Source organism: Desmodus rotundus, chromosome 1 (genome assembly GCF_022682495.2).
Source record: "Desmodus rotundus isolate HL8 chromosome 1, HLdesRot8A.1, whole genome shotgun sequence".
NCBI lineage: Eukaryota > Metazoa > Chordata > Mammalia > Chiroptera > Phyllostomidae > Desmodus > Desmodus rotundus.
Window position 1 is genome coordinate 142061819 of NC_071387.1, and position 10302 is coordinate 142072120.

The 10302-nt window shown below is 39.6% G+C and overlaps 1 pseudogene; it reads right to left on the bottom strand.

Moving 5' to 3' along the window:
- Positions 1-4959: 4959 nt before the first annotated feature.
- On the bottom strand, positions 4960-5206 carry LOC112307180 (cytochrome c oxidase subunit 7B, mitochondrial pseudogene; annotated as a pseudogene).
- Between the last annotated feature and the right edge of the window lie 5096 nt (positions 5207-10302).

Genomic DNA, 10302 nt, shown 5'->3' on the forward strand with positions numbered 1-10302 from the left:
TCTCTCTAGGTTTCTTGTGTTTCTTCAGGAACTCAGTCTTGAAAGCCAAGGCTATTTAGAGTTCCTCTGTAGCCCAACAGCAATTATGGCTGTCTCCAGTGGACCAATGTTTATGGAACAGATGCTCCGTAAATATGAGCTCAATGAAAAATGTTCGGGGTCTAAGGTGGATTCAATGTTGGCATCCCTATACACTAAATACGGTGTGGCAGCCAACTGAATAAATGCCTCTCTGTGGCTCTAGGTAGTGACAGACTACTAACCCAGGCACGACTTGTAAATCCTCATGTTTCTCATGCCAGGAGCTGTAACGGACTTGGTTTACCAGCTTTGTTCAGGTTTTTGTTTGTTTTATTTTTATATACTTATTTATTTTTAGAGATTGTTTCTTTCCCAGTGACCGTATTCAGTTCTGTTAAGTATGGAAGAATAGCTTAAGAGCGCTCAGTGGTTGTTCCCACCCATTTAGTGGCCTGGGCAGTTGTCTTTGACAAGTAATACACATTCTCAGCTAAAATACACAAGCTCATTTGACTGCAGTCCCAGGTCCTCCTCCCCGAGAATGGGATGGCAGGGGCGGATGGGGAGTTAGGGAAGCAGGGTGGAAATTCCCCAGTGGCAAGGCACTCCCACCACCTTGCCAGCACAGGCTAATGCTGGGCAAAGGGAAAAGAAGGGCATGGTACCCTAGAAGCCTGGGGAAAACTGCAGAGTTCAGGGTAGGTTGCACATTAGAATCACAAGCCAGCTTTAAAAACAAAAAGTACCCTTGTTTAGGCCCAATCCAAAATAATTAAAATTTATTTCCTTGGCATCTGTAATTTTTTAAAAGCCCCTGGGTGATTGTGGTGCTTAGTTAGAGGGTAAGAGGCACTGTGACTTTCTACATAATAATGGATAGGATAGAGACAGAAGCCTGGGGCCACGGATCTGAAGGGAGGTTTCTGATTTTGTCCCTAACTCTTGAGACCTGATGCCTTGGCTTGCTGGGCCAGTCCTGGGTCATGCTGTTATCTTGGAAAAATTACCAATAGCCCACACTTTCATTCTTGGAAGAGTCCAGGGTAGATGGTAAATTATATGGTCCCCTTATACATATCAAACAAGGAAAGCCAAGCTAAGCCTAGACTAGCATTGTATTTTTCTGGGATTCCTTCCAACAGCAATTTTAATATTCTTTCACTCTCTTCTTTTTTCAAATGTCTTTGTTTCTAGTCCTTTCTTTTTTTCTCTTTCATCAGATAAAGTTTAAGCACGCTCCAAACTGTCCATTTCCACACTTTCCCTCCTTGCCACATCCTGAGAATTTTCCCCCTTTATTTCCACACTTGTAGTGTGTGGGTGGAAGCTGAAGCTTAAAGATTTTATCTCATTTGTTCTGTTTAAGGGCAAGGAGAGAAAGAAATATCCTGAAGCTCTGTGGCTTTTCTCTAGCCTGAAATGACTAGAGAAATGTTCTATCAAGAACAGTGTCCACAAGGAAATCGTTGCAGCTGCTGAGGGCAGGAGACACTGTCAGAGACTCACAAAAGTGGGGGCCTCGAACCACCGCAGACAGGAGAAGGAGACATGGGTCTTGTAGATTCATCCACAAAACAGACTTTCCACAAAGCAAACAAAGGCCAGTAACGGGCATCTATATCTTTCCTATCCTGATCTTTCTTCTGGTTTAGGCCCTGAACTTTGAATCCCAATGCCTGTATCTGATACTCCCTGTATCCTGGTACTGGGTTTGTTTCCCCCACCCCCAACCCCCACCCCCTCTTTGCCTCCCATTGTAATTCCAACACATTGCAAACACCAGCACCCCCTTCCCCCAGGACCCCTGCAGCCTTGGGCTGACTCCTAGCCCACAAAGCTCCTCCTGGATTCCATTTCCAAGAACACAGGCCAGGACTAGAAACTACCACTTGGGGTAAAGTGATACACAGGCGAGTTAAATGGTCGTTTATTTTTCTCCATTTTTACTACTTGGCCTGCTCTCTTCTCACCAAAGTTCAGAAGATTTCTTTGCAGGGCTAATACTAGGAAGCAGACTGGAGACTCAGAATCTGTTTTCCCTGTGAAGTGTGATTCTTTCATGACCCCTCCCCTTCCATTCAGTCACAGCTCAGGCTCTCCATTCTCACGTTTTCTACCTCCCTCCTAAACATCCTCAGCTCTCCAGCTTATTTTGAATGAGTTGCTAAATCAGTTTATGAGCCAAGATTGGGTTAAACTAACTACCCACATTTGCAGTTACAGAACTCCATTGTAATGGAGCAGGAGTTGCAAACTCAAATGACCACAGGGGATAGACAACAGGGTGACTGAGTAAAGTAGGCTGGGAGGGAACTAGGGGAGGCTGGCATGGGCCTGCCCTGTCTCAGATGTCCAGATGCTAGTCTCTTGCAATGAGCTTTTGCCGTGGAGGAATACTGGCCCCAGTGCCAGATCTTTCCATTTTTTTTCCAGAAAAAAAAGAGATATCCAGATTCTCATGATGAATCTATTAATTTTTAAAAAAGAGTTTATTTATCTATTTATTTATTTTTAGAGAGGGGAAGGGAGGAGAAAGAAAGGGAGAGAAACATCAATGTGTGGTTGCGTCTCTTGCGCCCCCTACTGGGGACCTGGCCTGCAACCAGGCATGTGCTCTAGGCTGGAAATTGAGCAGGCGAACCTTTGGTTGGAAGGCCGGCACTCAATCCACTAAGCCACACCAGCCAGGGCTGAATCTATTAATTTTTAAAATATTGACAACTAATATTTTAAATTTTCAGTGTTTTCCTGGCTCATCAAAACTTATCTGTACGCAGGATCTAGTTATCTGGCTGCCAGTTTTCAATGAGTTTTCTAGAGCACTTGTGTGTTCCGTGCCTTTGAAGGGCACAAACTCCTGGCAACTCTATTGATGAGCGACCACCACTACCACGTCCTGTCCTCACAGCCCTGCTCAGCTCCTGTAGACTCATCATGCCTGTAGATTCTTTAATGGAGTCGATCTGTCTCATGTTTGGTCTTCCTCTTCTCCTGCTGCCTTCCATTTTCCCAGCATTATTGTCTTTTCCAAAGAACCCTGCCTTCTCATGCTGTGCCCAAAGTAGGACACCTTCTAGGATATTCTCAGGCAAACTTGTGTAATGTGATTTTTAGATGAAAAATCATCTGAGGCAACCCCACGTGAAATGAAGGGTTGTGAAATTCTAAAGGGCATTCTCACAATCTGCATATGATGGTATTTATGTTTTAAAAACAACATTAGCAACAATAGGAATTCCTGTTAGGTGACAAACAGCCACTTAAGAAAATCTCTTAATGAAAGGAGATTTGAAACATTCCATAAGAGGTCCACTGTGCATGCTTTTGTGCCTGAACACTTCATTTTTCATAAACAAAAGCCCTCTAATTGTCTTCTACTTTAAAACAACTTCATCAGCAAAGATCCTGAGGAGGTAGTTAGAGGGTAGATAATGACACTATAAAAGTTGGCAGTGAAATCAGTTAATCTCTTATCCCTTACGACAGTTTACATTTTGAGCGACAACTAAGGTTATCTACTTTGCAAATATTGTAGTTTTATTCTTGAGCAAGGTGATAGGAAAACAAATTATTTCCCACTATTACTGGACATTATCTTTTTAAAAAATCAATATGCAATGCTTTACTATTTCAACAAATTCATAGTGTGAAATGCAACATATTTCAATACATGGGAGGGCAAGAAAATAGCCAAATGACTAAACTCTAGAGCAGGACTTTTCTACCTCAGTACTAGTGACATTAGAGTTAGATAACCTTTGATATCAAGGCTGTCTTGTGCACTACAGGCTGGTCAGCAGCATCCCTGACTTCTACCCACTAGATGTCAACAGTCCCTTCCCTCACTTGTAACAACCAAAAAGCATGTCCAGATATTGCCAAACATCTCCTGGGGGCCAAATTTGCCTGCTATTGAGAACCATCACTCCAACAGAAATGTTGTACATCACAGCTTGGATTTCGATTCTCAAAAAAAGTCTTAAAATGGGGAAAGACACTGGAGAAGTCAGCATCACTGCTGACTTTATTTAAGTCCTCAGGGAACTTTTGGGATAAGGAGGGAGATCTTGGAGGCAAGAGCAGTGAATGTGTGCAGACGAGAAAGTCAGTGTGGGTGCAGGTGGGGCAGCCCTAGATGTGAAATCCACTCTTCCTGACAATAATGCCCAATAAGCAGAAACCGATACAGATCAGTCGGACCCAGCAGCAACATCTGGTAGGTTCTAAACTATAGATGGGGAACTCCAGCCAAGTCTGAGGTGAATTTTTAACATATTGAAGGATGGGATGATACAAAACAGTTAGATATTTAATAGGGCATCCTTTTTTTCCCCCTTTTGGAAAGAAAACATTTTTCCAGAAAAACATGAAAGCTTGTAATAGTGGTTTGAAATCAGTAACCCTCAATTTTTTCTTTGCGGTTATAGAAGAAATCATCAATTCCATTTCTCAATAGAACCTCATAAACACAACAGGCCAAATGCCAGAACAGAAATTAAATGGCTGTGGATCCTCAAGGGAAGACATACTTTCACTATGAAGTATTCACACCAAACCTTGAGAACTGTACAGCAAAGAGAATGAGCTAGAGCGTGTGGTGTTTGCATTTGCCGTTTCGACAGCACTGTTTATCAAAATAACTACAATGTTTAAAACAAAAAGATGACTTAATTTTTACTATATTGCTTGTCTGTCTTGTAGGAACTACAAAAAATAAGTTCACTAAGTTTTTGGTTGAGTTTTAGTTCATTTAACTTGTTTTACCACAGTTAAATGTTTCAAAATGGTATCTTCTACTCCTTTTTTTTTATTTTTGAAGGTTTCAAATGTACTATATTTCTTTAGTCATGGCATATTTTAACAGGTACACAGTGCTTTCACTTGGCATCAATTATGAGTTGGTTTTGAGACAATTAATTTTTACACCAGCTGGGATGATTACCAACATCTCCATTCCTTTGGGGTGACTCTGCCAATGGGGGACAGGTTCCATTCTACTCCAGTTTGCGTTGCTGTATATGCCCATGCAGGAACACGGAAAGTGGCTCCACTAGCTCATACAGTGTTACCATTATTTATCATGGAAATCAGGTGTCCATTTCTGGTGGGCCTGCCTTGCTGTTATTTGCTGAATGCCTTGAACTGGGCGACAACTTAGCAAATTTTTGGCCAATGGAAACATCATGAAGCTGAAGACAGAACTGCAGCAACTTCAGCTGCTGGCTTGTTGGAACTTCGCATCAAGCACCTTTGCAAAGAACCTTAAAAAACTATTCTTCTTTTTATATTCTATATTTTGTTAGCTTAAAATCTGTTTTGATCATACTGTAATGGTGGATATACCAGAAAGTATCCAGCCATGTAATATGAAAAATAGAGACATTTATTGAAGAAGACACATGATACAAGAAACATTGTACATAGACAATGTTACCTCAGTCCCCTTCAAAGTAGGCACTTTGGGACCTCATACAGTTCTCCCAGTCACCATCAGCTGCCCCATCGTATTTTCCTGAATCTCATTGGCTGCCTGAAATCTCTTCCCTTTCAAAGGTGACTTTAGTTTTAAAAAGCCAGAAGTTGCAGGACACCAAATCTGGGCTATGGGGGCGCTGAGTCACCTGAGTGATTTGATGTTTCACCAAAAACACTGCATGAGACGTGATGCATGAGAGGGCACACTGTCATCATGAGACTGTCAATCACCAGTTGCCCATAGCTGTGGCCTCCTGAATCATCCAAATAGTTTCCATATAGGAATGTTCAAGCGTAATGCAAAATTCAATGCAGATTCATTGCTTTACTTGTTCAGTCATTTTGAATGAGATGGCCACACAGTACACTCAATGGCATCTACCGCCCCCACTGACTAGTACAGTGAAGTCGTCATTGTTCACACATTTGCATTCCAATCCACTCTCATTGGCTGCCAGGTTACACAATGTTGTGCAAACAGTTCTCGTCATATTAAAAATTGCTGGGCTTTTTCTGTACAGACCTTGCATATATTATGCATTTGTCAAAACTCATTGAATGTACAACACAAAGAATGACCACTAAGGTAATCTGTGAACTTTAGTTAATAACAATGTATCAGTTTTGACTCACCAATTGTCACATAACATACAACACATGCAAGATGCTAATAGCTGCTGAAACTGGGGGGTAGAGTGGTGGTGGGTGGGCATAGAGGGCATATACGCGAACTCTGTACTTCCTCTTCACTTTTTCTATAGATCTCAAACTGCTCAAAAAATAAAGTCTATTATTTTTTTAAAAACTATTTTGTAAATTTTATAATAAAAACCCAACAGTATTAAAATTCTTTAAGTGTTTTTTAAATAGGCCTTTTGAAAATTGATCTATTTCCTGCTTGTTTGTAGCTGAAAGATGATTTCTCAAGATGAAGTGGAGAGAAGACATGCCTTTTTCCTTTGTGCAAGCCTGGCCCCCGATGGCTCTCATCCAAACTCTGGAAAATACCATTGGACACTGAAGAGCAGACCTGAAATTGCATTATATTTATGCATTTCCTCCATTTTAGCAATTTTACATGATTTTATGTTTTTTCCTAAAAAAAGTCCTGTGAAGTAAAATTCACTCAGAATTGTTTATAATTCATTTTACATGATCTGCCAAATTTGTTTTTTTCTTTTCTAATAGTTCTTTTTCTTTCTTTCTTTCTTTTTTAGATTTTATGTATGTACTTTTAGGGACAGGGGAAGGGAGAAAGTGAGGGAGAGAAACATCAATGTGTGAGAGAGACACCAACAGGTTGCCTCTTGCAGGCCTGCAACTGGGGACCTGGCCTGCAACCCAGGCATGTGCCCTGACTGGGAATCAAACCGACAACCTTTCAGTGGCCAGTGTTCAATCCACTGAGCCACACCAGCCAGGGCCAAATTTATTTCTAATTAATAGTATATAATATACACTAGAGAAACAGTAAGTTATGAAGAATCAGAGAGGGTTTTTTTGACTTTATAAAACAGCAAACAAGTTGTGCTGAAATACAGTAAATTTGTTAAAAACTATTGGTTCCAGTCTTCACCTCTGCTACAATGGGAGATTTTTCAGCATAGAAGCTTTCTGGATGGTTGTCAGAAACTCTCCAGAGAAGACTCTCATCAGTTATGGGAGGGGTTAGAGCAGATTTATAATAGATGTTTTGAGGACGGAGGGCAACCTAAAGAAAGTTTGACACAATCCTGTATTCACAAAATATGCAGTACACTTGGAAGGCTAAAGTTTACATTTATGACAAATGTTAAGAATATGCCAAAAGCAGCTAAGAGTAAGTGCAACTGAATTCAAGAGTAAACCATTGCTGAAAAATTACAAATACAGAGTTAGGAGGCACAGAACAAAATGGTAAACCCATGGGCTCTGGACTCCCAAAGACTCAGGTTCTATTCCAGGTTGTAGAACTCAGAGCACGTTACTTTACCTCTTTGGGTCAGCAAAGCAAAATGAGATCCTTCAAAAACTAGATTCTTAATAAGAGTGCAATAAGTAGTGGCAGTGGTCATACATCCTATAAAAGGTTCATGTTTCCAAAAAGGTGGAGAGTAAGGAGACCGAATTTCAACATGAAAGTTTGTGTTGCAAAGGCAGTAGGAAGATTTTGAGGTCAGACTAAGGAGTTCCTTTGGGGGATTTATAGAGTAAAATCCATGTGGTGCTGATATCACTTAGGAAATAATATCTAAAGGTTCAGAGGTGGGGAGTAAAAGGTAGAAAGAGAAGTGGTTCAGGAGTCAGAAGAAGTGGGTTCTAGACTAGGTTTCACCTTAAGAATCCTAATTCCCCTCCTGATTAGCTGTGTGACTCTGGGAAGGGCAAATCCTTTCACGTGTTCACATGTGATAATGAATGTGTGGTCTCTGAGGACCACTTAAGATCTGTGGCAAACAAGAGTCTAAGTTTCTTGGGCATAAAGTGGCTTCATTAAAACAGGAGAACAGTTGCTCTACAAGATCTTTGTAGAATTGATTGGAGTGAGAAGTAGTTAGAGGAGGACCAAGGGAGAGAAAGAGTTATATTTACGGCATGCTCTCACAACAGGGCAGCAGGAATGATTGAATCTGTTAACAGGAATAGATATTAAGAGGGCTATGAGTTGGAAGAATGGGAATGACATAAAAATTACTGAAATTGAGAGACAGTAATATTTCCAGAAGAAAGGAAACATGATAAATTTATTTTTTCAAAGGAGTTGTGTCCGGACATGGCAGAATATCCTTAATATTGACTAATGAGCAATAAATTAGATTTAGTGATTTGATATAAGTAGAATAGATTATATTTTACATTAACTACTACCTTATCATATTAAAGATTTTCCAAAAACTGATTATAAAATTCCCATGAGAACACAAATGTCTAGGGAAAGCCAAGACAAATTTGAAGAAGAAAAATAAAAAGAAAGGCTTTGCCCCATTAGATACCAGGAATTAATGTACCACTACATCAACTAAAATAATGCTGTATTAGGGGAAGGTCAATGACTATATCAATGAATGTATTTCTCTCAATATCAATGAATGCAAATACCTGGTCTCACATTAGACCTCAGTGCATGCAGAGGCGACCCTAAAACCCAGCAGGCATTGTGAGTGCTTCACTACCCATATGGAAAACAATATAATTAGAACCCTACCTCCCATCATACTTCAAAAAAAATCAAAGTGAATTAAAATACATAAATGTGAACACATAACAAAGATCTTTTTATAATTTTAAGAGGGAAGGAACTCATAAAAAAAAACCAAGCTCAGCCCTGCTGGGGTAGCTCAGCGGACTGAGCACCAGCCTGTGGCCTGAAATGTCTAGTTTGATTCCCAGTCAGGGCACACGCATGGGTTGCGGGCCAGGTCCCCAGTCGGCGGCGTGCAAGAGGCAATGGATCTATGTTTCTCTTTCTCCCTCCTTTTCCCTCTCTCTAAAAATAAATAAATAAATAAGATCTTAAAAAAAAAAAATCCCAAGCTCCAAAAGTAACCATCATAAAGGAAAAGACTGATTGATTTGACTACATCATTGTTGGTAAGAGTACAACTTTGGAGAGCAATCTGAGAGTGTCTAAGAAAGCTGAAGACACGTATACTCTAGACCCAGAAACTCCAATTGTTACAGACCTTTTAAAAATTTTAATATTTATACATAAGGAAATGTGCTGCACAGTCTATAGTGGAAACTGGAAGCAACCTAAATGAGTATCATTTGAGGAATAGATAAGTAACTAATGATGATGAATCCCATACCTGTCAAGTTTATTTAAACCTTGATCTACATGTATGGATACAGATAGAACTTAACAAAATATTAAATGAAAAAAGCAAGATTGGAGATAATACCATTTGTGGACATTTTAAGAACTCAAAGACTCTGTTTGCCAGTTCCAGACCCTACACATGCAGTAAAGATGCCGACGATAGACGGGCAGAGCACACTCCTGCTTTACAGAGGAGTATTTGCAGAGGGAGGAAGGGAAATATTGCCAGGGAGGGGGTTAAATATTCTTCAACTGTATATACCACTGTTTATTAATTTTTTAATATTGATTGATTTTAGAGAGGGAGGGAGGGAGAGAAATAGAGAAACATTGATCTGCTATTCCACGCATCTATGTATTCACTGATTGATTCTTGCATATGCCCTGACCGAGGATCAAACCCACAACCCTGGCATACTGGGAAGATGCTCCAACCAACCATTTATTTTTTTAAAACAATAAAGAAACTCTGTTAGTATTTTAAAATTCTGACTGGTGTGTAATGAATATGTATTATATTATTTTTATTTTTCTATATGTTTGAAATATTTCAAAATAATTAGTATTTGTAATGTACAATGGGAAAATGTTATCACTCTAAAAATTTAAATATTACCTATGTATAGCTGTTTAAATTATAAGGCATTATAATTGCTGATTTGGGAGTGTTTGGAAACTTTATTTCAAATTTTCAGAATAATTGTTTGGGGGGTACTAGTTCTTCATTTCCCAACTTATTGAATACAAATTACATGGGAAAGAAAACTTGTCATAAAACACTGATGATTACGTCACAAAAGCACTCTTAGCTTATAAGGAAATTCACTGCATAGCTCTACTGCAATTTTGATCCTGAATTAAATGATCGGGAGCCATTACCAACTGCTAATATTAGTGGGTTAATAGAATTCAATTCACTAAAATTTACTTCCCAGTACGGTTCCAAGATGGAAGGGCTGTGTAAAATGAGGTACACCTGTAAATTCCAGAGTGTAACCTAGTTTCTA